This window comes from Armigeres subalbatus, chromosome 3 (genome assembly GCF_024139115.2).
Source record: "Armigeres subalbatus isolate Guangzhou_Male chromosome 3, GZ_Asu_2, whole genome shotgun sequence".
In the NCBI taxonomy this organism is placed as follows: Eukaryota; Metazoa; Arthropoda; class Insecta; order Diptera; family Culicidae; genus Armigeres; species Armigeres subalbatus.
Genome location: NC_085141.1, coordinates 219650252 through 219675772, shown reverse-complemented (window position 1 = coordinate 219675772; position 25521 = coordinate 219650252). Strand labels below are relative to the sequence as shown.

Sequence of the window (25521 nt, the reverse complement as noted above, 5' to 3'; positions counted from 1 at the left end):
TTATGTAAAAGCAAGCTGAGTAGGTATGTAGGTGCATAATTATTACTTTATTGATTAACTGGGGTAGTGCAAAATGAACGCTAAGCTTCGAAGATACAATGTGCCAGTTGTGAGACACGATTTTAGTTTCCTTTTCGCTTTCTGAAATAGATTACAGAACTGTTGTGAAACCAAACGACTTGCTAGGACGTGGCCATTGTTTCTTCTTAAATTACACCAAATTCAAATACTCAGTAGATTATATTACAGCAAAAATAAAGAAAAACAATCCCTAATTTGCCAAGGCAGAAAAATACCGTTAAAAGTGATAATGCAACGTGAACCGTATCATGTGACGGTTTGCGCACAAAATTCGTTCAATCACGGTAAATTAAATGCGGCAGAGCCACAAAGATAACACTTCGTTTTTGCCAATGTTAAATTCATCACGCGTTCGTTCGCTTACTCAGCTCAGCCGTCGTCGTCGTCGTCGTGCGGCAATCAGACGACGTTGTCGTAGTCAACGGCGACGTCTTCGTTGCTGTTGCTACTGAAGCCGCTATCGGCTGACTGGTGGAAAGGAGAGGAAAATCTGGAAAATCGATATTGTGCGTCCTGGGAGGAAAAAAATGAGGCAGATCAGAATAAAAAAACACACACGCGAATCATAAGTTTTCGCATCTCAAGTGCTCGATTGTTGTGTTGTTTTCAAGTGGAAATATGTATACATAATAATCTATTTCGATTCAATCGATTTTTGTTAAGGATAGCCGAACAACTAAATTTACCAAAATTGTAGGTTTAAATCGGAATAAAAACGACAGCAACTGTCGGACTATATGAGCCAGAAGCAAACACAAATTGGTATATCGAACAAGCACAACTAACAGATTTCTGTCGTCTTCGACTGCTACACAAGTAAAAATGGAATTCTTGGTATAAGCGAAAGATACAGGTTAAGTCCAAAAATAGACTTTTTGCTTTTGAATTTGCTTACGATTTCGTGGGCGTTTGTAAGCAGGTTGGAATCATCGTAGTTTCCTACTAAATTGAGCTTGGAGTAAATTGCCCAGCAACTAGCCAAAGAGGAGCTGGTCCATTCCCCATCTTATCTTGAAAAGAAAAATTAAAGCATCGATTTCATTTAATCACTTATTGTTGCTAACATAGATACGTAGTTCTGAAAAGAACAAAACAAGGAACGAGTCCCGTTGCTTTGAAAGGGCGAATATCTGTCGTTATACGCATAACTGTTTTATGTACAAATGAATCTTAATAAACAGGAGCTGTAAGATGGAGAACCGAACCGAAACTGTAAGCCTATACTTCTCTATTGAATGCCTGCCTTAATTCAACCGTTCAAACATAACGAACAACTTTCGAAATCATTATTTTATGGGCACTGATAATCCCATGTTCACTTCGTTATATGTATGCCTTCAATTTTGTCAGATAACCACATTATCACATGAAATATTTTACTCACCCAAGCGGGTAATGTTTCTTCCTTGAAGTCGCCGCACGAATATCTGTTCCGTTTTAGTTTTCCAGGCCAACTTCACTTTAGTGACAGGTTTCCGAAAAATTCAGCAGCAATACCGCAAACGTCACCTTTCACATGAGGAAGAAAAAATGCCGTTTTCAACACATTCGCTCGATACTGAAAAGTCTTCTTCCCGGTACGAAATTTGGCGATTCTCTCGCGTTCCTGTGACCGTGTGACATGGAAGCATACAGAATACTTAGCGAAGACGAGCTTCCCTTTTGCATGTACCCTCTATGCATGTAGTCTAGTCACGGTACGCTGCACACAAGAGTGTTTCGGTTGGAAAACTGGTCAAATGAAATTGAAGGGTGACCGCACCGCTTCAACTGACAATGCAAGATCTTACATTTTTTCGGTGAGAATTATTTATTTTATCAATTCTCGAAACAGGTGAATATTGAACATTGATAAATATTTAACATTCACCTGTGAATATGATGAATTAAGAATAAAATAAGATGAAATATCAGAAGACCACACTTAGTTAGGTTTTTAAATGCAGAAAGGAGGCCTCGTTTTTGTATTTCAGTTACAAACCGAAAAATAAATATTATTCACTGCTGGACATTTCTTTACACAGAAATACCCCAGTGTGCGCTAGTGCACACACTCACAAACATTAATCGACACGGACCGAGGACCAAGTGACCGCGAACTGCGATTGCGCAACCATTGCGTCGATGATGATGCCGTCTCCAATATACAGGCACCTACGGATTCGGTCTGACGGATGCTCTCGCACTTCTCGTCGCCACTATCGTGTGCCGTATTTTGACTTTTTCCCCCTGCTTTCCATTCCGTTGTCCCCTTTTGGCTTCGATCCTGATGGTTCGTCGTTGTTGTTGTTATTATTATGTGCGGCACATTCTTCTTTATACACAGAACGGGACTGATAAACGTTGATGTGACAAATGCGGCTCTCGCTCTCGCGAATACTTCGACATGAACAGAGGAGCAACGCTTTACTACTGACACGGAACGATGGCAGTGATCCAAAACTGATGCCAGGCTCCAGCAAACCGCCGTGAGAATCATCTGCAATTGGTGAACCTCGAGGATACAAATAGGACTGCAGCAGGAGGGATGGAAACGAAAATGGATTAAATTGGATTGAGATGATGATGCTAGGCTAGTCGACCTGCTAAATCCAATTTTAATTTTTTTTCGCCTCGTGGAAAGGATTTGGTCAGCCTTCAACTTTTACAGTAACTCAATCGCTGTAGACTAGGGTGTCCCAAAATTGGACAAAGTCTGGAATGTTGAGGGCTCAATCTTCAAAAAAAGCTTTGGGTATAACCAGGGAATCAATTTTTCTTGGATGCGCATACGAAACAAGCGACAAAAGAGAACCAACGACAAAGCTTTGTTTTTGTCGGAGATAATAATGACAAAGGTTCGAAATTTTTTGTCAGTAACAAAAAAGAAGACAATTTTGTTGCTAACTTTTCATCCCGTTATTCTGCATTATCTTTGCAGCAAATCTCGGTTTTAAGCTACCATAGATTCTGCTTTTATGGAAATATTCGAGAATCTAACCATGATTACAAAATTAGCATCGTATTTTCGGAAATATCAGAGCATGCAAGCCAAATGATTCTTGTCATATTGTGTTTCGGTTCTGACAAAGGTGCGTTTGTCAGTAACAAACTCTGTTTACGACAAAGGGTATATTGTAAGGCGTTGCTCGAATATTGATTCCCTGGGTATAACTAAAGAAAAATTGTTCTACGGCAGCTCTGGGAAATGAAGTTTATAGGTAGTTCCGACGCATTTAAGGAAAAACGTGCATTTTTTATATGGAACATCGAAAAAAAAATGGTAAATCGGAAAAAATGTCGATGGAACCCATCCATTTTATATTTTTTACATTTAACTTGGAAGTTTAACTTTATGGTGAAACATTGATACGGCATGTTTTAGGTCTATATATTTTTCACTGATGCTTTAATTGGCCTGAAATGATTAATTTTTTAATATATTAATATTTTTCTATTATGCTTCCATAATGGGTATCCATAATAATGCATTTGAAACTAGATATACATGAAAGATTTGGAACTTTATAACGAACATTTTGCTAAAAATAGTAACCTTCTATCTCTATCCTTTTAAAAGATATTCACGATTTACTGCAGATTGGAAAAAGACGTTTCGCAATTCCGGGTCATAATACCTGGTTTTACATGTTTAAGTAAAGAAACTTTTACAAAATGAGTGCTTTAATAACCATTATACCATTCAAATGAGTTGTATAAAATTGATTATAACACTCATTTGAGTACTATAATGGAAACCCAACAATGGAACAGCAATAACAATACTACAAATTGCTTGATTAGTCTAAGTAAGTGTTCAAATATTTGATGATTATGACTATCGTGTTATGGTTTTCTGTGCCAACTTGATTTGTTGGCAAGAACGATCATGTGAAGTAAATCCAACAAGATCATTTTGATATCGAATCAATTATCATGTTAAAGCTCATTCTACGTCATTGCAAAAATAGTGCAAAGTTTACACAAAGAAAATCTTCTGTTAGACCCGAAGGCCCGTGACATACCGCATTCTGATGTCTGTGTTAGGAATGCACGGGATTGGTTACATATGAAATTTTTACTGGCTTTTGAGAGTGTCCGATTCGATTGATATATAAATCTTAAAAATCCATCAAAAGATAAAGGCGCTAGTAATGTTCAAAATCTTCCCTTCCAGCGTAACGCTCTCGATTTCCAAGAATCTAAATGACACCCAGTATAGTAAAGAAAAACGTAAGTCCTACGTCAAAAATATACAGAGCTCGAAGACACCAAGAAATGAATAACACAAGTTAAGAGTAAAAATTGCGGCTGAAAAAGTCTTGGAAGACAATGTGACAGAAAACTTTTTGAAGTTTTTTTTATTCTGGGACTTGATTTCAGTTTCCTACACGAAGATAGAACCACCTGGAACAACAAAAAGGATTTTATTGCCGCAAAAATAAAATGCCTTTGTTTGTATGTTACAAACGATCCAGCGAGCGAGCTCTTGCAGTATAGCAAGTGCACATAAATAATTTGGTTCAAAGGCAGACCAAGATTGTTAATGGTCCTAACAGAACGCATCAAAATAATTCTTTAGAACGCTCCGTTTTCAAAATTCGTAGGCAAAATAGTTTGTAATTAGTGTAGATTGTTTGCATTTCCAGAGATGTCACAAATCGGCACCAACATTTCAAAAGGGCGAAACTGCTTTTGTAAACAAGAGCTTCTCACGTCGCTTATGGGCTAATTTGAGTCCACGCACGCAGTTCAACACCGCTGACAGAAGCGGCGAATCCTCTTCTTTCATTCGATAGCGCTGGATTGCGTGGACGGGCACAAACAAGCCCACCATCGACGTGAGAAGCTCTTGTTTACAAAAGCAGTTTCGCCCTTTTGAAATGTTGGTGCCGAAATGTTAGATGCTAAATATTTCAATTTTTTCAAAATTATAATAATAGTAATCTATGTAACTAGTAGCCAAAAGGTGATTTTCTCAACACGGTTGTACGTTTATCCAACGAAGCTTGCCGAATGGGACAAATCGGGACCGCTTTGCGATTTGGGCGTAACTTATTTTGTAAACAAACATTGGAAGGCGAATTCCTGCTCCAGGAGGCATTTCCCGAGAAAGCCACGGTATGTATTCGACAGAGTAGGCTTTCCTCTATCAGATAGGGGAACTAGTTTTGGGGAAAATCGCTTGCATTCTTCTGAGTCCATGAAACAATGTTTGTTTACAAAATAAGTTACGCCTAAATCGCAAAGCGGTCCAGAAATACTGAAAGATCGAGTTTCGCAACGAGTTGCACACACTATTTTTTGCAATGACGATTGACGATGACGATTGCAATGATGAAAAGGTAGCGATTTACTCTCTTCTATGACAAAATGTTTTTCCACATTAAAAAGTTATATCCGATTAAAAATAGTGTCAAAAAACTATAAAATCTGATATAGCTCCTTAAATGAAGAGATAGCGATTTGCACTCTTCTACGGCAAAATGTTTTTTTGAAGCACCTAAAACTTTGTAGAACATTGTAAAAATGTAAAAATTTAAATAAAAAAGTTAAAGCTAAAAAATTAATTTCAAGGGGTTACTAACTTCGCACCCCTACTAACTTTTTCCACTTCAGAGATGGAAAGTTGGTGTCTTGAAATTGTCATTTCTACAATGTCTCCATACAATATGAACAATTTCATCAATAAAATGAAAAAAAAAAAAAAAATACTCGGCACCCTTTTAAGTAATTTTTTCTTACTCCTAAAATAAAGTGCTCTAAAAATAAAGACACCCTCCAGAACACGTAAAAAGTCTCCAATCAATAGTTTCGCCGATAATACCAATGTCCTACTTTTTTCAAAGCCATCCCACTGTGACGGCGGCGATGAGATTGACCGGAGAATATGCTGAGATCCATGTTTTTCACTACATTGACTTTGACATATTTCAAGCCTGATTGTGATTCACCGCCAATTCTCGAAGCACACGTTTCAGTAGCACTCAAATATAGATCAATAGCAGCTTCTAACTTCTCATTAAATTTATTACTTCTCTCTACTCAATTTCCATTAGTCATTTAACACTCTTACCGTCACTATTATCCGGCAAAACGACATTTTTATACCACGACATATGGCCCGTTTTGAAAACGACATCCTTGGTCGTATGTCATGTTCGGCCATAAGACCTGCTCGGCCAAACAATTTTTTTGGCAATCGACATTTTCGGCCAAACGTCATTTTCGCACAGATGACCCAAATTACCTTTCCTACCGCTTCTGCCTTTTAAGCAGGAGGTCGTGGGTTCAATTCCAGGCTCGTCCCTTTCCTACTTTGTATTTCTATCTTAGTACTTTCTGTGTTTCACGTTCTACCAAAACGATTCCGACTGTTGTTATAACCTTCCACACAATCCCAAAACCTCCTGTGGCACCTATAAGAGGTCGTAGAGTTCTCTGCATCTTTCTTAACATAAGTAGGTGTTCAACTAACCATCCTTTACCCTTCCTCAGCATTCGCAAGGACGTGACCAGGACAGATCTCGACTATTGGATCTAAGATCTAAGAGATAGTGATTAGTCCCAAATCAATACCTGTGGTAACGGATGAAGGTGATTCTACTCTCATACAATAGTCTATTGGTATGTATCACCTACGAATTTGTGCGAATTGCTCAATGCAAATGCTAAATGCTACATGACCCAAATTACCTTTCCTGCTTAAGAAGATCATTTCGACCAAATGCCGACCAAACCGGTTTTCGGTCAAACATTTCTCGATAACCAGCATCAAAAACAATGGTTTACCCTTTGCTGCTTCTTTTCAACATTTCGTATAGAGCTACTGGCAGTGGTTATCGGGCACGAAGCTGCGAACAAATATGGAGCATCGTAACATTCCGGGATTGATGAGTTGTCTGTATTGCACAGCTTAAACTCGATTGACTGCTAGTAGTTGCTACTCCATTGGGCCCTCCTTAGCCTAGCGGTAGGATGCGCGGCTACAAAGCAAGACCATGCTGAGGGTGGCTGGGTTCGATTCCCGGTGCCGGTCTAGGCAACTTTCGGTTTGGAAATTGTCTCGACTTCCCTGGGCTACAGTGACTATAATAACAGTGTCGTCAAATGTCAGAATTGGAACAGAATCATCTGTCAGTTCCATACAAATGCGTGTTCCTAACGAGCAAGAGACCTGTCAAACGTAGCACATGGCGGTACTCTTCTTATAGGACTTCTACCCTGGGCATAAAAGTATCATCGTGTTAGCCTCATGATAGGGGTAACGGCTCAAAACTTGGCCCATTATGCTACGGTTGAGCACATTTATCGTTATAAATCTTCATACATTGCATTTCCAACCAGAATTATTCCACCAGCCGGCTTGCTAACATTAGGTTTTGACGCCAAATAGCAAAAAACGACGATGAATGTCCGCAATATCTCATTTAACCAGCGAAAGTCTCAAGAGAAATGGACAAAATGTCGGCATCATTGTCCCTATCAGGTGGATGATTTTTCAGCCCACTTGGGACGAGCGATTGTTGATTTCGAACATACGAAAGATAAAGATGTTTTGCTATTTATATTACCAGTCATTTTGCTTGCATTGAATAAAGGCAGCATGCAAACAAATAGAGAAAATCAAATAATCTTATTGAGCATGAATTCTAATTGGTTGCATGTAGGATACTACCACACTAATTGTGAGAGTGCGTTTTAGATTCCTCCAATAGCACGCTTACCAAGGACATGCTAACGAAAATACTATTATATGAATCATTTATTTCTCAAATATTTACCATATTTGCAAGTGAAGAAGTTTAGAAAAATGAAAACTGTATTAAAAACTGCAATTGCAAAAAGGCTACATGTTCTAGCCCTCCATGTTGTGCCTTCAAACAAATAGCATACGTTAATTATTGGCTGCCGCATAATTTTGAGATTTACTGCTAGTTGAAACCATGGCAGTAGTGTTGCCCTCGCTCTCGCGATACTCTCAAAGATTTTTTTTCCAAAACGTAAACAATGCTTCAGGTGGGGATGATGCATAAATTGTAAAACTTATTCTAGGCAATTCCTTGCTTTGTACTGTGCATAAACAGTTAGAACTGTGCCAACTACCTGATATTATTACGCAAATATTTATAAATACAATTATTGGATGCTTGTTTTTAACTCTGCCTGCATTGAAGTTTCATGAATGGTACGTGCGTTTGATTCCACTCCTCTCTATATCGATCAGCTGTTGTGAATCCTCTCAAATCTCTCACGTGTTTCAACTTCCCGAGTTGAAAGAAAACTTTTTCGGTATCATTTTACAGATCAAAATACTTTTTGCAAGCAATAGTAGATCTAAATTATGATGAAGGTATTTGTCAAGTAATTTGACTAAATTATTCACATGAAATGACGTTGAAAGTTTATCTAATGAAACATACGATCCATTGTATCTTTCGATTATTAAATGAGAAAATGTTTGTACGATTCGTGCGAATGATGATAAAACTAAATATTCATACACTAATTGAATCATTTATTTGCGAAATTATGAAGAAAATGGTGTATCGAACCATGGAAGGTTGATGCTTGAATCACTTTTGCTTGAATCGTGTTTGTGGAAGCCGTAAGGTAGGCAATTATTTTTGGTATGTTCTGCGAATGAAAGCGATTATATCGTGATTCAAGAAAAGCACCATGAGGGCCCATTAACAAACTACATGACGTTTTAGGTTGGGGGAAGGTACTTGTCTGAGCGTTAAGGGCTTTATAAATTTCAGAACCCTACCATACATGAAACATTACTAGAGGCTTGGTGTGGGTTGACAATGGTCAAGTTTTTTTTATCTATTACCAGACTAAGGCCGGAGTGGCCTGTGCAACACATAAAAGTCTTCTCCATGCAGTTCGGTCCATGGCTGCACTTCGCCAACCACGCAGTCTGCGGAGGGTCCGCAAATCGTCCTCCACCTGATTGATCCACCTTGCCCGCTGTGCACCTCGCCTTCTTGTTCCCGTCGAATCGTTGTCGAGAACCATTTTCACCGGATTACTGTCCGACATTCTGGCTACGTGCCCGGCCCACCGCAGTCTTCCAATTTTCGCGGTGTGAACGATGGATGGTTCTCCCAACAGCTGATACAACTCGTGGTTCATTCGCCTCCTCCACGTACCGTCCGCCATCTGCACCACACCATTGATGGTACGCAACACTTTCATTGGTCCTCCATGAGCATCGTCCATTCGATCGGAGTGTCTTGCGGAGTCCAAAGTACGTACGATTTCCAGCCATTATGCGTCTCCGAATTTCTCTGCTGGTATCGTTATCGGCGGTCACCAGTGAGCCCAAGTACACGAATTCTTCAACCACCTCGATTTCGTCATCACCGATAGAAACTCGTGGTGAGTGGCTTACATTGACCTCTCTTAAGCCTCTTCCTTCGTCAACTTCGTCTTCGACGTGTTGATGGCTAGTCCAATCCGTTTAGCTTCGCTTATCAGTCTGATGTAGGCTTCCTCCGGAAGTCGCATGTCCTGCGCGTGCTCCTAGGTTCATTACTATACCGCCACCGTTGTCTGTCATATCGCCATTTAGGTGCTCTTCGTAGTGCTGCCGCCACCTTTGGATCACCTCACGCTCGTTTGTAAGAAGGTTCTCGTTTATGTCCTTACACATATCGGGCTGTGGCACGTGGCCCTTAACCCTTATCCTCCCTTGATACTTTTTAGGCACTAAAAATGACTTCAAAAAATCATAACTCCGTTGATTCTCAACCGATTTTGATGATTCACCTACCAAACGAACCGGTTAGGTCTCTAGTTTTCAAACCTGAGAAGAGAATCGGCATTGGCCTCATGGTTCCGGAATAATTCCGGGGTCGAGTGGGGTTTTTTTTTTTTTCTCAAATCAAATGACCATGCTAAAACTCTGAAAACTAATTTTTTGATGTGTCCCACTTCATGAAATCACGAGACATGTTCATTAGTGCCTGTTCCAAGGTTCCCTGGTGGGTTTGGACAGGTTCTGCGGCATTCCGGGGACCTGGTTCCCCCGGGACATGGCCACTTTTCGATTTGATCCGAAACCCATCTTGCGATGTCTCAAACTTCATGATTTTGCAAAACAAGCTCAATAGAGTCTAATTTGAGGTACCTAAGTGGTTCTGGTCAGGTTCCGTGGCATTCCGGGGACCTGGTTCCCCCGGGGAAGTGGCCACTTTTTGATTTGATCCAAAACCCTACTTGCGACGTCTCAAACTTCATGATTTCGCGAAACGAGCTCAATAGAGTCTAATTTGAGGTAGCTGAGTGGTACTGGTCAGGTTCCGTGGCATTCTGGGGACCTGCTTCCCCCGGGGAAGTGGCCACTTTTTGATTTGATCTGAAACCCTTCTTGCGACGTCTCAAACTTCATGATTTCGGGAAACAAGCTCTAAAGAGTCTAATTTGAGGTAACTGAGTGGTTCTGGTCAGGTTCCGTGGCATTCCGGGGACCTGCTTCCTCCGGGCAAGTGGCCACTTTTCGATTTGATCCGAAACCCTTCTTGCGACATCTCAAACTTCATGATTTAGCGAAACGAGCTCAATAGGGTCTAATTTGAGGTACCTGAGTGGTTCTGGTCAGGTTCCGTGGCATTCCGGGGACCTGGTTCCCCCGGGGAAATGGCCACTTTTTGATTTGATCCGAAACCCTTCTTGCGACGTCTCAAACTTCATGATTTCGGGAAACAAGCTCTAAAGAGTCTAATTTGAGGTACCTGAGTGGTTCTGGTCAGGTTCCGTGGCATTCCGGGGACCTGGTTCCCTCGGGGAAGTGGCTGATTTTTTTATTTGATCTGAAACCCATCTTGCGACGTTTCAAACTTCTTGATTTTGCGAAACGAGCTCAACAGAGTCTAATTTGAGGTACCTAAGTGCTTCTGGTCAGGTTCCGTGGCATTCCAGTGACCTGATTTCCCCGGGAAGTGACCACTTTTCGTTCTGATTCGAAACCCATCTTGCGACGTCTCAAACTTCATGATTTCGCGAAACAAGCTCTAAAGAGTCTAATTTGAGGTAACTGAGTGGTTCTGGTCAGATTCCGTGGCATTCCGGGGGCCTGGTTCTCCCGGGGAAGTGACCACTTTTCGTTCTGATTCGAAACCCATCTTGCGACGTCTCAAACTTCATAATTTCGCGAAACGATCTCAATAGTGTCTAATTTGAGGTACCTGAGTGGTTCTGGTCAGGTTCCGTGGTATTTCGGGGATCTGGTTCCCTCGGAGAAGTCGCTAATTTTTGGATTTGATCCGAAACCCATCTTGCGACGTTTTAAACTTCATGATTTTGCGAAACGAGCTCAACAGTCTAATTTGAGGTACCTGAGTGGTGCGGGTTAGGTAACGTGGCATCGTGGGTCCATCAAGGAAGTGGTCCTTTTGATGTGATCTAAAATCCATTTGCGACGACTCAAACTTCATGATTTCACGGAACGAGCTCAATTTAAAGGTACTTGAGTGGTGCTAGTCAGGTTCCGTTGCATCCCGGGATCCTAGTTCCCCGAGAAATGGCAACTTTTGCGGTTACGACTTCTTGCGACGTCTCAAACTTCATGACTTCGCCAGACCTGGTTCTCCTGGGATGTGGTCATTTTTAATGTGAACTGAACTGAACAATATTTTGACGTCTCAAACTTCATGATCTCGCGAAACAAGAAGACGTTTCTCATTATGTCAGTAACCTGGTGTCCTCAGGGGATGATTAAATTGCTCTATGTATTCTGAATCCTGAATCATGTAATCTGTAACATGAACAACGAAACATGAAATTCTAAAATGTTTTACATGCTCTCGAGTATTCTGAGAAACTTTGTACTTCTGAATAGTTTCCACCTGACACAAGTGATACGATTCAGGAAGGGTTTAAAATGCATCAAGAACCTGCCTGGTAAACCACATTCCCTGAACGCCACACGGAACATAACATGCACCACTCGAGTACCTTGAAAAAATCTCTATTGAAAATGTCTTGTGAAACCATGAAGTTTGTCTAGAGATGGGTTTCCGATCACTACAAAAAAGCCCACATCTCCAAGAGAACCAGGTTCTCGGAATGTCACGAAACCTGATGAACACCATTCAGATACCTCGAAATAGAATCTATTGAGTTCGTTTCGTGAAATCTTGAAATTTGAGACGACGGAAAATGGGTTTCAGATCACATCAAAAATTGGTAGAACCAGATTCCAAGGATGTAACATAACCTGACCAGCACTACTCAGATACCTCAAATTAGACTCTATTGACTGCGTTTCGCGAAATCATGAAGTTTGAGGCATCGCAAGATGGGTTTTGAATCAAATCGAAAAGTAGCCGCTTCCCCAAGGGAACCAGGTTTCCAGAATGCCACTGAATCTTATCAGCACCACTCCAGTACCTCAAATTAGACTTTATTGAGCTCGTTTCACAAACTCATGGAGTTTGAGACGTCGCCAGATGGGTTTCAGATCAAATCAAAAAGTGGCCACTTCCCCGGGGGAACCAAGGTACCCGAAATGCCACGGAACCTGACCAGAACCACTTAGGTACCTCAAATTAGACTCTGTTGAGCTCGTTTCGCGAAATCATGAAGTTTGAGACGTCGCAAGAAGGGTTTCGGATCAAATCAAAAAGTGGCCATTTCCCCGGGGGAACCAGGTCCCCGGAATGCCACGGAACCTGACCAGAACCACTCAGGTACCTCAAATTAGACTCTATTGAGCTCGTTTCGCGAAATCATGAAGTTTGAGGCGTCGCACAATGGGTTTCGGATCAAATAAAAAAGTGGCCATTTCCCCGGGGGAACCAGGTCCCCGGAATGCCACGGAACCTGACCAGAACCACTCAGGTACCTCAAATTAGACTCTATTGAGCCTGTTTCGCGAAATCATGAAGATTGAGACGTCGCAAGATGGGTTTCAGATCATATCAAAAAGTGATCACTTCCCCGTGGGAACCAGGTCCTCGGAATGCCACGGACCAGAACCACTTAGGTACCTCAAATTAGACTCTATTGGCCTCATTTCGCGAAATCATGAAGTTTGAGACGTCGCAAGAAGAGTTTCGGATGAAATCTAAAAGTGGCCATTTCCTGGGGGAACTAGGTCCCCGGAATGCCACGGAACCTGACCAGAATCACTCAGGTACCTCAAATTAGACTCTATTGAGCCTGTTTCGCGAAATCATGAAGATTGAGACGTCGCAAGCAGGGTTTGGGATCAAATCGAAAAGTGGCCACTTCCCCAGGGGAACCAGGTCCCCGGAATGCCACGGAACCTGACCAGAACCACTGAGGTACCTCAAATTGGACTTCATTGAGCTCGTTTCACGAAATCATGAAGATTGAGACGTCGCAAGAAGGGTTTCGGATCAAATCAAAAAGTGGCCATTTCCCTGGGGGAACCAGGTCCCCGGAATGCCACGGAACCTGACCAGAATCACTCAGGTACCTCAAATTAGACTCTATTGAGCCTGTTTCGCGAAATCATCAAGTTTGAAGCGTCGCAAAATGGATTTGGAATCAAATCGAAAAATGGCCACTTGCCCGGAGGAAGCAGGTCCCCGGAATGCCACGGAATCTGCCCAGAACCACTCAGGTACCTCAAATTAGACTCTATTGAGCTCGTTTCGCGAAATCATGAAGTTTGAGACGTCGCAAGAAGGGTTTCGGATCAAATCAAAAAGTGGCCACTTCCCCGGGGAAACCAGGTTCCCGGAATGCCACGGAACCTGACCCGAACCACTCAGCTACCTCAAATTAGATTCTATCGAGCTCGTTTCGCGAAATCATGAAGTTTGAGACGTCGCAAGCAGGGATTTGGATCAAATCAAAAAGTGGCCACTTCCCCGGGGGAACCAGGTCCTCGGAATGCCACGGAACCTGACCAGAACCACTCAGGTACCTCAAATTAGACTATTGAGCTCGTTTCGCGAAATCATGAAGATTGAGACGTTGCAAGAAGGGTTTCGGATCATATCGAAAAGTGTCCACTTCCCCGGGGGAACCAGGTCCCCGGAATGCCACGGAACCTGACCAGAACCACTTAGGTACCTCAAATTAGACTCTATTGAGCTTGTTGCGCAAAATCATGAAGTTTGAGACATCGCAAGAGGGTTTCGAATCAAATCGAAAAGTGGCCACGTCCCGAGGGAACCAGGTCCCCGGAATGCCGCAGAACCTGTCCAAACCCACCAGGGAACCTTGGAACAGGCACTATTGAACATGTCTCGTGATTTCATGAAGTAGGACACATCAAAAAATTAGTTTTAAGACTTTTAGCAAGGTCATTTGATTTGAGAAAAAAAGGTACTCAACTCGACCCCGGAATTATTCCGGAACCAGGTGGCCAATGCAGATTCTCTTCTCAGGTTTGAAAACTAGAGACCTAACCGGTTCGTTTGGTAGGTGAATCGTCAAAATCGGTTGAGAATCAAAGGAGTTATGATTTTTTTAAGTCATTTTTTAGTGCCTAAAAAGTATCAAGGGAGGATAAGGGTTAAGTAAACGGTTCAACTTCTCATAGAACTTTCGTGCGTTATTAGCGCGGTACAGTTCATCCGTCTTTTCAGGCTCTCGATCTTCCTGCTAGCGCTTTTTCCTCCGGAAAATCGAGTTTTGTCTGTTCCGCACCCGTTTGTATCGTGCCTCGTTCGCCCTCGTGCGGTGTTGCAGCAATCTCGCCCATGCTTTTTTTTTTTTTTTTGTCTTTATTTAGGAGACTTTCAGCCCGAGGCTGGCTCATCTCCGAAACGCCCATGCTGCATTCTTCTCTTCTACTAACTGCTCACATTCGCCGATTAATCCATTAAGCGGAGTGTGATTTTTCATGTTGCCCTGTGAGGAAGTATTCTCACACAACATTTTTATCCGGATAGAATGGCGGGTGATTAATCCGTGAGCGCCGGATAATTTAATTTTAATCCCAAATTTTCCTTCTCGTCACCTCACTAGATAAATTTTACAAGCATGTTTACAAAAATTTAGGACTGCAACGGGATTCGAACCTAAAACAATTTTAAAATGTTTAGACCGCCTACCACAAGAATTGATTGAAAGCGAAGGGAAAAACTGCTGTCCTTCTGCTTATCGTGGCGCATCGTCAGATTCAATCTGCGGGGAGAGGCAAAGTAAGCAGCATTTGATTTTCGCGAAACATGGGAAGAAGGATAACAATTTTTCGCAATATCGCTTGTGCCGGAGTTTATCGCAGTGTAATTTATTCGGATAAAATCTCGAGCAACATATGATTAGGGCCGAAAAACCAACAAAGCTGAACCGAGAAAAATGAGGTTCAAATTTTCTATGAAATTAGTCATTTATTGAAGTAGAAACTTATTTCATTGCCAAGCCATGCCAATACTATACGTAAATGGTTATATTATAACAGCAGATCAAGATTAAATGAAAAACCATTCGAAATCTACAAAATTTCAGCTAAAACAAAAATCGCGCCGTTTACTCGCATCATCGGCAACACGTCTGGTTTTTAAGCCGTTTGCTCAAAGCTACTAACACCATCGGATTTGTTTAGATTTGTTAGCCAGAGCAGTTCTGCTATGCGATATATCGAAAACCTAGTAAGAATATACATTTGAAAATAACTTGAAGCTAGTTTTTCTAAATAAACAATATAAAGTGAACGGCCTAAAAACCAAAGCAAACATTCCGCATTGAGGGCGCCAACAAAGCACTTAAAAACCACTATGGTGCAAATGGTTCGTGAGACGTTCACACAAAATAGCAATTAATGTGTTTCTAAAGAGATATCAAGTACGGAGTTTTAACTAGCATGAAGAATAATTTACAAAGCAATCGTTCATGCCAGAAAATCAAACATCATTGTTTTGGTTTATAAGCCGTAATCATATGTTACGCGAGAAATGCATGGTGGAGTGATCTGTTGTCGCGTGAGTGAGTGAGAAATCTGAACCCTGAGTACTGGTGATCTCATTTGTTAGGTTACACTGGCACCTGCCACTTCAGAATGCAAGTCAATGTATAGACGGGGGAAGAAATGATAATGCAATCACTCGCCCACTGCAAGCCGAATATACATCTGCATTGTCACGAGCTCATGCGGAGTTTGTTGGAATTTTTAGGTTAGGATACAGGGACAGAGGTTTCACACTAAGAATGTTTGAACAATCCCTGTCAGTCATTCAGTTGATTCTTTTTTTTTTAATCATGGAATAACAACAAAAGTTATGTGCAATGATTAAAAGTTAAACTGAGCTACATAGCTTTGTTAATTATTCATTTATTTCTTACTAACAGACCCGACGAAGCTCGTATCGCCTAAAATTGATCGCTTTCGCAATTTATTTAAAAGATGGTTAGGGGAATGGTTTCGAATCACCATAGAAACATTTTTTGTCTTCAAAAACCTCCATATACCAAATTTGGTTCCGTTTGCTGGATCAATTCTCGAGTTTTGCAGAAATTTCTATTTCATTTGTATGTGAGCTATCCTTCAAAGCAGGGGAAGGGGTCTTGAACCACCTCAATAACATTTCTTGCCTCAAGAAAATTATTTATAGCTCTTTTTTAGTGGAATGTTTTCACTGTCATAAGAGTTTAGTACAATTCCATTTAATTCCACCACTTCGTATTACTTTTACATATACGTATTTCCACCTCAACTGTAAGGCCGTCTTCAGTGTCTGGTACTTGACTTTTTTTTCTTATTACAAATGACGTACTAGCGAATTCAAATTATGTAGCGCAAACATATCGCATGAGTTGATTTATATATAACATTAAAACAAGATTAAAACATAGACTTACCTGCTACTGGATCATCATATATACGAATAATCACTTCTATTTTTGCTTTTAAATAACATTAGTAAAAAATAGCCCACGGAAGGAAATGAGCCAAAAACAAGAGGCTTTACTTTTCCCCAATGATTCAGTCAGTGGAAAGTGGCGGATGCTTTTCTTTTGTGGCAATATGCGATGCGTATGCAAGCCAAAGCATAAACACTAAACATACATCCATGATGTCTGAACACCGACCATGAAGCAGAACAGCGAGGGCACGCGTATTATATGTGTGTATAACGGGAAGACTTGTCTGTATGGCGCTCAAGTATTGGCACTCTCTCCACACAGTACTGGCAGTAGGGTGTCCAAGAATGTCAAAATTTGTATTACTATTAGCAATATAACTGATTCTTGCATAATAACGCCTAAAGTTCTTCGACTTTTATTTTAGATAATTAGGCACTTTGATACCACCATCGGGGGTGGAAATAAATCTAGTAGAGACCCCATTCGATTTTGGCAACCAACGTTTTCGATTTTGGTAATACAAATTTATTTTTTGAATTGCTTATAAACGACATAAAAAAATAATCAAAAACTCTTAGATTTCAAAATGCGCGTGAAAATTGTCAGTGTGTCTAGTGTCATAATAAATGAAGAAAATGTGAAGTATCATGAGAAAACAAGAACCCTTCGATTTTGGCAACATAAATGTTCCGAACGCGTGTCAAAATCGAATAAGGTCTGTAGATAGAAATGAGTTCTATCGTGGATAATCTGTGCCATTTAAGAGCCGGCTGAAGGCTTATCTGGACACAGTACTTTAAGCACACACAAAAAATACAAATTCAATATACAGCATCCAATAATAGTTATTGTGTAAACGCTTTTATTCGCTAAAATTTTGAAACAATCTTTTTTCCCGAGAGATTTTACATAATAACCATGTCACAGTAAAACTCTTGATCGAACATCACATTTCTTTCCCAAAATTTTTTGAACACCCTATCTATCTAGAGCCGAAAATTCAAGACTCTCCCTTCCATTGCATGACAAGCGGTTGCGAGGTCAAATTAATAAAAACATAGGCATTCGCCCCATACCAATAAAAATGAATTTCCTATCTGAAATTCCTCAATAATCTTAGCATTTTTCTTTCAAATTAACTAAAATGGAAAATATGTTTAGTCCCAACATTGCGGTATTTAACGGGAAAATAATCATGTTGGTTTTAATGATGACGGCGGATGAGGAAAATAAGAATGATGATGGCCGATGATGTCATCGATTCAATTAAAATATGCTTCTCTCTCATTCCTTTCGGGCATGCTGCACCGTTTTGGCACCCATGTCCGAAATATCTCTGCGCTACCGATGGGCGTTGTCGTCGTCGCTTTTCTCTGGGCCGCACTCACTTTTCCCCTCACTGGCGTTGCTTTTCCACGGGCACACTCATTTACAGTAGAGGCCGTGATACAGCTTTTTCCCATTCGATTCGCACTCTCTTTCCACTATCCAACAGGAATTGTGTGAGTGTGAATGAAGGAGAAAACTTTTTCATCGACCCATCCGCAAAGGGAAGGAAAAAAATTACTCACATCCAAATCAATCGATTTTCTTGAATTAAACTGTACTTTTAGATCGTCTACGCGATCGCAAACTGTGCACGCACTACAGTTTCACCCTTTGAAACACAATTTCGAACGGGAAATGCACAATTTTCTTATATTTACTGCTGATTTTCACTTGCTGGTTTCCAATATTTTTTCCACTCACACGGCACTAATTTTCACAGCGCGACGGCGACGACCATCTTTACTCGACTACGCTCACTTTCGGACAGATCGCATCCAAATTTTTGCAGTGGCTTCGTAGCCCACTCAGCAACGACAGCCGCACTACTAGCAATGAAATAGAAGGAGAAGGAGAACGACCACCTCATTCTCACTAACGTATTTGGAGTTACTTTAAACATGACGTCAGCAAAACTGCGATGCGAATGATACCCTTTATGTTTATTTATATTGGTCATCATGGATGCTATAACTGGCTGCGTGTCTTGTACACTTTTTTTTAACGTAGAACTACACTCAAATTAATCGCATGATATAAATTATGTGCAGAACGCGCATAGAAGCCATCAATAGGCCATACACTACTAAAAATCCACACATATTTATTGGAAAAAATCCATAGATTTAACTTATGATGTATATCAGCGCACACATAACCATTCTCCACGCGAACTTCTAATAAAATCTATATATATAAAAATGAAATGGTCTGTGTTCGTATCCGCATAACTCGAAAACGGCTGGATGGATTTCCTTCATTTCTTTAGCAGGTATGTTCGTTACCGTTTCCGACGGGTTTATATGATATTTCCCAATGCAAAAATTACAAGAAAGGTTGAGTAAATCGTGAAAAACTAAAGTTAAGTTTCGTATGGAGATTTTGCATGGGCAGTTCACAACGCGCATTTTCGCCTACTATGCAGGACAACGTCTGCCGAGTCGACTAGTAAAATATATATGCAAATAAACTTTATGTGTGATCTCGAATTAGCAATTATTTAATTTATGTGTGGTTCTATATCGATTATATTAAGGTGGAGCTATTGCAAAAATTTATAACGGTGACACATATATCTTATATAGATATTTTTGGCAGTGTAGGTCTTATTTCAAATGTGGTTGTCTGTTCAAATATTACGTAACGCGAAAAACGCGATTTTCAAGAACCCCCCACCCCCTCGTAACAAATTGTAACAATTATCTCAAATACCCCCACCCCCTAAGCGTAACGTAACAAATTAAATTTTCAATAAAAATCTTATTTTTAATAGAATTCGAAGCATAATACGATAAATTGTTACTTAGGGTATAGTTTTAAAGAACGCAAATAATTTAAAACATATTAAGTTTATTTTACGCTATGTGATAAATTTGTTACACGTTACAATATTTTGAAACACCCCCATATATTTTGGTAACAAATCGTACCAAAAATTGAACAACTCCCCACCCCCTATTGCGTTACGTAATATTTGAACAGACCCTTAATGCAAAATATTTACGAAACTATTTGAAAACATAAACTTTCGTAATATATTTTATGTGCAATGACTTTGAAACACGATCTCTTGCACATAAAATGTAATAACAAGATATTAATGACATATGACACAGAAAAACAAAAGAAAAATGGAAAGAAACATGTTTTCGGGATTTGGGCACAGAAAATCAAAATCCTGGCCCCATTTAAAATGCACGGGGACCAAAATCCGGCCGAAAATTTTCCCGAGGTGTAAAGGCTACCTTAAAGGCTACCTTTATTGTGGTCGCTACTTTGTGTACGTATATTTGTTTGTATTGCGCATAAATCCCAAAATTTTATTCCCACCTTTGGGTCTCGCGCCGAGCACTCAGCGCCAGATTCGGCGACAAGGAGATAGAGTTGTCAAGTTGGTATCCCTGATTTTTGACAAATGATTTCGATTGGTAGTGTGAGTGCACCAATGTCAGAAATAGAGCTTTTCACTGAAATTGTTGACACTATTACAGATGTATGAGTGAATAAAATGTGCAAATGCCAAGGCAAATGCTCTATCGCGGAAGCAGTCGCTGAAGACAAGTGTCAATAATTTCAGTGACGAAACGAAAATTTTCAATGCAAAAAGCAATATCTGTAGTGTAATGATTGGTTCAGTGTACTAAATTTTGTTTTACGTAGTTTACGGCCAACGGTCGTATCTTGTAAACAACCCCAAGTTTTTTTTCCCCAAGCAATAACAATACTTCTCAATATAAGATCTGAAACGACAATCTTCAATGTTTGGCTCCGGCACAATGGACTTAACCACGAACATCTTCTTTTTCAACGGTTCTTCTTCTTCTCGGTCGAAAAAGTGACATCCGCTGCGGGCCGATGAATATTTCAGTGAACTCAGAGCATTTTAGTTCACCAGATGTTCATGTCGAGATTCATTTTTTATAAACATTGCCCGCAGAAGATATTTTCTTACCGAAAATCGGCGCGTGACGTCATCGTGGTTTAGCCCATGGACTTAACCACGAGCGTCTTCTTTTTCCATGATTCTTCTTCTTATCGATCGAAAAAATGACATCCGCTGCGGGCCGATGTACACACTAACCTGAAACAACTCATTGGCTGGGTCGTTTGTACCCGGATTTTTTCAATATTGGCAGTTGTCAAAATCTGGGTATGTCAACATAATTGATCTGAGTCAGACGAACCCGAAATTTGGGTAATCAATGAGTCCAGTCTTCAAAAAATCACACTCTGGGAGCTGCTGAGATTCAAAAAATGGTAGAGAGATCAATCCCAATCACGCAAACGATCCCAATCCAGGCATGCATTGTCTTTTTCCACTTTGTATGGGAGGATTGAATCCTGGCATTTAATCCCAAAACATGTGATACTTTTTGTACAATCCCAATCTAGTAATCTATTTGACATTATTCAGTAATTCAATTTCACAGTCAAGGTTTTTCACCCAGGTACATTTTATTATGTGCAAAATTTGTTATCGCATTTCACATTCAGTCATTATTCATTGCAGATAAGGCCGCAAGACATATAAGATAGTTTACCAGCAATCCTGCACAGTGCTGTATTGTTGAATGTTCTCCTTACCATGGGCAGGAGGAGCTGAAACGGTCGATAATCCACAATCCAATCGACGACAATAATATCCAAAATCACTCGTCAATTGGTGATAATCCAAAAAATTAATAGCACCAAACTTTTTTTTTATAGAATAAATATGATCAATAATATTTTGTTTTATTGACGTAATTCTTCAGTTTCATTTATTACAATGCTATCTTCGGTGATCCATAACAAGAAGTATCGTAATAGCCTATTCAGATTACGCCATTAATGACATAATAATTGGCGTTTCAGAGTAAATACGCTTTATGATGTCATTATTTACGTAATATTCCATACATTTTGCGCTGTCAAAAGATACCCGCTAAAAAAAATAATAAAGAATTTATTACGAACAATTATTACGAGAGAGCTTTCGTTCTAACTGGGATGCAGGGAGAAATTCAACAAAACAAAACTGACAAGCGTCACGCTCTCTTTGCCAGAGAGAAAATTCTCTCTGTTTTCATTTCGTTTCGTAGTTGACAGTCATGCTCTTTCTGTCGCAGCAGGGTCGAATGCATGCTAGATGGAAATCTTCTGAGCGCTGAAGAATAACTCGGATTGTGATGGTTTTGTGGAAAGCATTTTATATGATGAAAAATAATGATGATAATTATTTATTCTCCACTTATTCAACATGAATTGTTTAAAAAACAGATGCTCTCTAGAATTAACATGAAATATTTAACTTAAACCTAGATTTAATAGAACAAATCGAATAAATTTTCAAAGTTCAAGGGCCAATGCGGAAGACAATTTAAAACGTAGGAATGGTTGTAAAACGAATATATTTGATGAATAAACATGATTTCATAAATTGTTTCAATTCTGCTCCTTGAATGGCTTAATACACTTTGGATTTCAACATTTTTCACGTGGGACAACTGTACGATTTGAATGGGATGTATATATAAAGTAGAATAACCTTAAATAAAACATGGATTGGTAATGCATTAATTCATCCAAAATCCAGTTTAAATTTTATCACATTCAAACGATTCGATTTTGTTAGAAGCTGTATCATTGATTGTCGAGTAGAACGCAATGGTTAAGTTTCCATTTTTGAAGAAAAAAAAATTGCTGAGTTGCCCTTCATACATGGAGATACTGGTGGAAATACATTTTAGTTCGATAATATTTCTTGAAAATTGGTCCAATCGTCCTTTTTTTATTTATTTGTGAGAATTCCCAAAAGTATCTAAATTTTTCTATCAAATCTCCGTTCGATCATAGTACAGAATCAAAACACTTTTAAACTTAAAAATAAATTGAGGAATAGTCTGATTCCCCGAAGAACGGCGCACCCAACTAATGAATGTAGCTTCGCTCATTATCCTTAATGAGAGCTTCAAATATTCTTCGAAAATCCCTTTTCATATTTTTTTTTATATTTTTTTTTCGTTGAAACTTTGTTCAGAAAAAAAGGTTCGATTGTCGCCACACAAATGCTTGATTTCGCAAATTAAATTTTAAAACTCTCCTTGAATTCAACCCTGTATTAGCGTGCAAATGAGGAAACATGGAAACGTCAAGATATATTATCTTGATGCAGTCTGAACACCTCGTAATAATTGGATACCCTCTCACTTAACAAAGTCATAAATAGCCCAATCTGAATAGGCTATAATAAAACATAGTTGAAAAACCAAAAAATGCACTGTTCTTATTTGATTTTAGTACAGTGATTGACCTTTTTTAACCAACGCCAACCGTTTGCAATGGGCCTTCTATAGCTTAACTGCTATAATATGAGGGACACACTTGTGGTATTCATACCATGGTACAAAAATCTTGAAATGAGTGCCATACCAATTATTGTCCTCATTAAAGATAGCCTTGAAATTATTTTCTTGTCGCCTTGTACCATGGTACGAATACCACAAGTGTGTGCCCCATAAATATAAGGGTGATGATATGACGTCCACTACTTTTTGAGATATTTCAACCCCTTCCCCCTTCAAACTAAGGATGTTTTTTTCGAACGGCCCCTATATCAGTTCATGTGGATGGTAGCAGGATCTATGATTTTTTGACTTTCTCTAAAAATAGCCATTTGCATAGCAGTTTCTTCCACACAGAGCTTAATTTCAAAATATTAAAAACCATTGAAAAAAATCTTCGGTATTTTTTGACAATCCTGGCGGTTGTCAACATTTCGTTTCTGGCTAAAGGAAAGAAAAACGGAAGCCCTTCCACGGGGAGCTGAGCTTCAGTACAGTGGACGATTGGTTTTAACACACCCTATCGGTCTTTTATACTTCTGTTTTTGGTACCCAGTTTCTGGGTAGTATCCAGTATTTTGCGCTCGGTAATGGCTATGGCGGCGTGAGTTACCCTTAGTTTGACATTCAAGGGGTAGAAAACATTGGAACTCATCTAGCTTGCCATGATGAAATAAAATTTGTTGAGATCCAACAATCTCAAATTTTTATTCTTCCATCTTCTGAATTACACTTACAAAAAACCAGAAAATTGAAAACGAAACATTAATATGTAGTATCAGTCCAATTTGAAAAAGATGTGTATGTGATTGATTCATTTATAATCTTTAGAAAATGGTATCACGTAAATTTATCGGAAAAGTTTTATTTTATTTTTGAGATGCTGCATGGGAAGATAGATTATTAATAAAGTGACAAGCTCAAGCTCAAGAATGTGTTAGTAGGTTGGTAGGACTACGGGTTCTTGAAAGCTGAATTGCATTTTTACAGTCTTTATCTACAGATGGAAACGTTCTAAGGCTAATTTTAAATTTTGTTTGAGATTTCACGTTTTCAGAAGACTGCAAGCCTGGCGGGAAGTTATTTCGTTCGCTGTGTTCGTGTGAAGTTGCTCAACAAACGGGGTCAGAATGAATGTATCAATCCCCAACAGTTCGACATAAAATCGAAAGCCCTATGTCAGAGCAGGAATGTTGGCTGTGGTTGCGAAGAATATATATGTATGTATAGCAGTGGCGTAGCCACGGGGGTGGTTTTGGGCATAAAACCCCCCCCAGAGACAACATTTTTAGAAGAAAATTTTTTTTTGCAAAAAAAAATTGTTCAGAAAACCCCCCCCAGACCAATTTTCTGGCTACGCCACTGATGTATAGTAATCCATTTATCAGCATAATTGACTTGATCCACACGTATTAATTATTCATTTTCCTTGGGTTTGTTAATGTGTTGTGGTCCTCACATTCCTAGAAAATAAAATTATTAGGAAAAATTGAACTGAAAAATTAACAAAATTCTTATAGAACGTATGTGACGTTTCCTTGTTGTTGGGAATCCCGATGAGTGCCAATATTTTTAAATAAAGCGAAGCGAAGATTAAAATATGTAAATATTTTCTACCTCTTGAATGTCAAAAAAGGAACTCACTAGACCGCCATTATCGAGCGCAAAATACTGGATACCCGAATTCAGCGCTCATTCTGGGTGATTGGTTCGTACGCAGTTAGTGCTAATTATGGGCAATTAACTTCTCCTGGCGAAAACTTGCAATTAGTTTTTGTGTTTGTATGGCTTCTTTATGTCGAAATATAGCTCGTCGATACTTCCGAAGTTTTGTTATCATGAATTAAGCGAAATTAAAACAAAAATATTGTACGCCATTTTAAATGAATGGTGGGTAGGCGTATTAGCCTTCTCTTCAGTCCCCTGATTCGCACCTAGGATTCGCACCACCCAGGTCAAAACGTAGCATTAGGCCTTTTCAAATGTTTCGCGAGAATATCAAGGCGTAATTTTTGCTTACACGGTTAGATGACTTTACCCATTAATGGGTACTATGTTATTGTTGATATTATTCCAACCGTGAAAAATTCACCCATTTTCTTGAAAAAGCGCCACTACCCATTTAAATGGGTAGTGGCGCTTTTTCAAGAAAATGGGTGAATTTTTCACGGTGGGAATAATATCAACAATAACATAGTACCCATTAATGGGTAAAGTCATCTAACAGTGTAGGCCCAAGTGGCTGCGCACTTTAAATTGTCAAAAGTGACGTTTATCGGGCTACGTGTTTACGTTCGTTGCTGCG

At 39.6% G+C, this 25521-nt stretch overlaps 1 protein-coding gene across 5 annotated transcripts in view; it reads right to left on the bottom strand.

Annotated features, from left to right (window-relative positions):
• Positions 1 to 18663, bottom strand: part of LOC134219979 (spectrin beta chain) — a 99384-nt gene extending 80721 nt beyond the window's left edge. For all 5 annotated transcript variants that reach the window (XM_062698898.1, XM_062698896.1, XM_062698895.1 and 2 more), the window contains exon 1: positions 18420 to 18663. The gene's annotated coding sequence lies outside the window, so the exon portion shown is untranslated. The remainder of the gene's footprint in view (positions 1 to 18419) is intronic.
• Positions 18664 to 25521: the final 6858 nt, after the last annotated feature.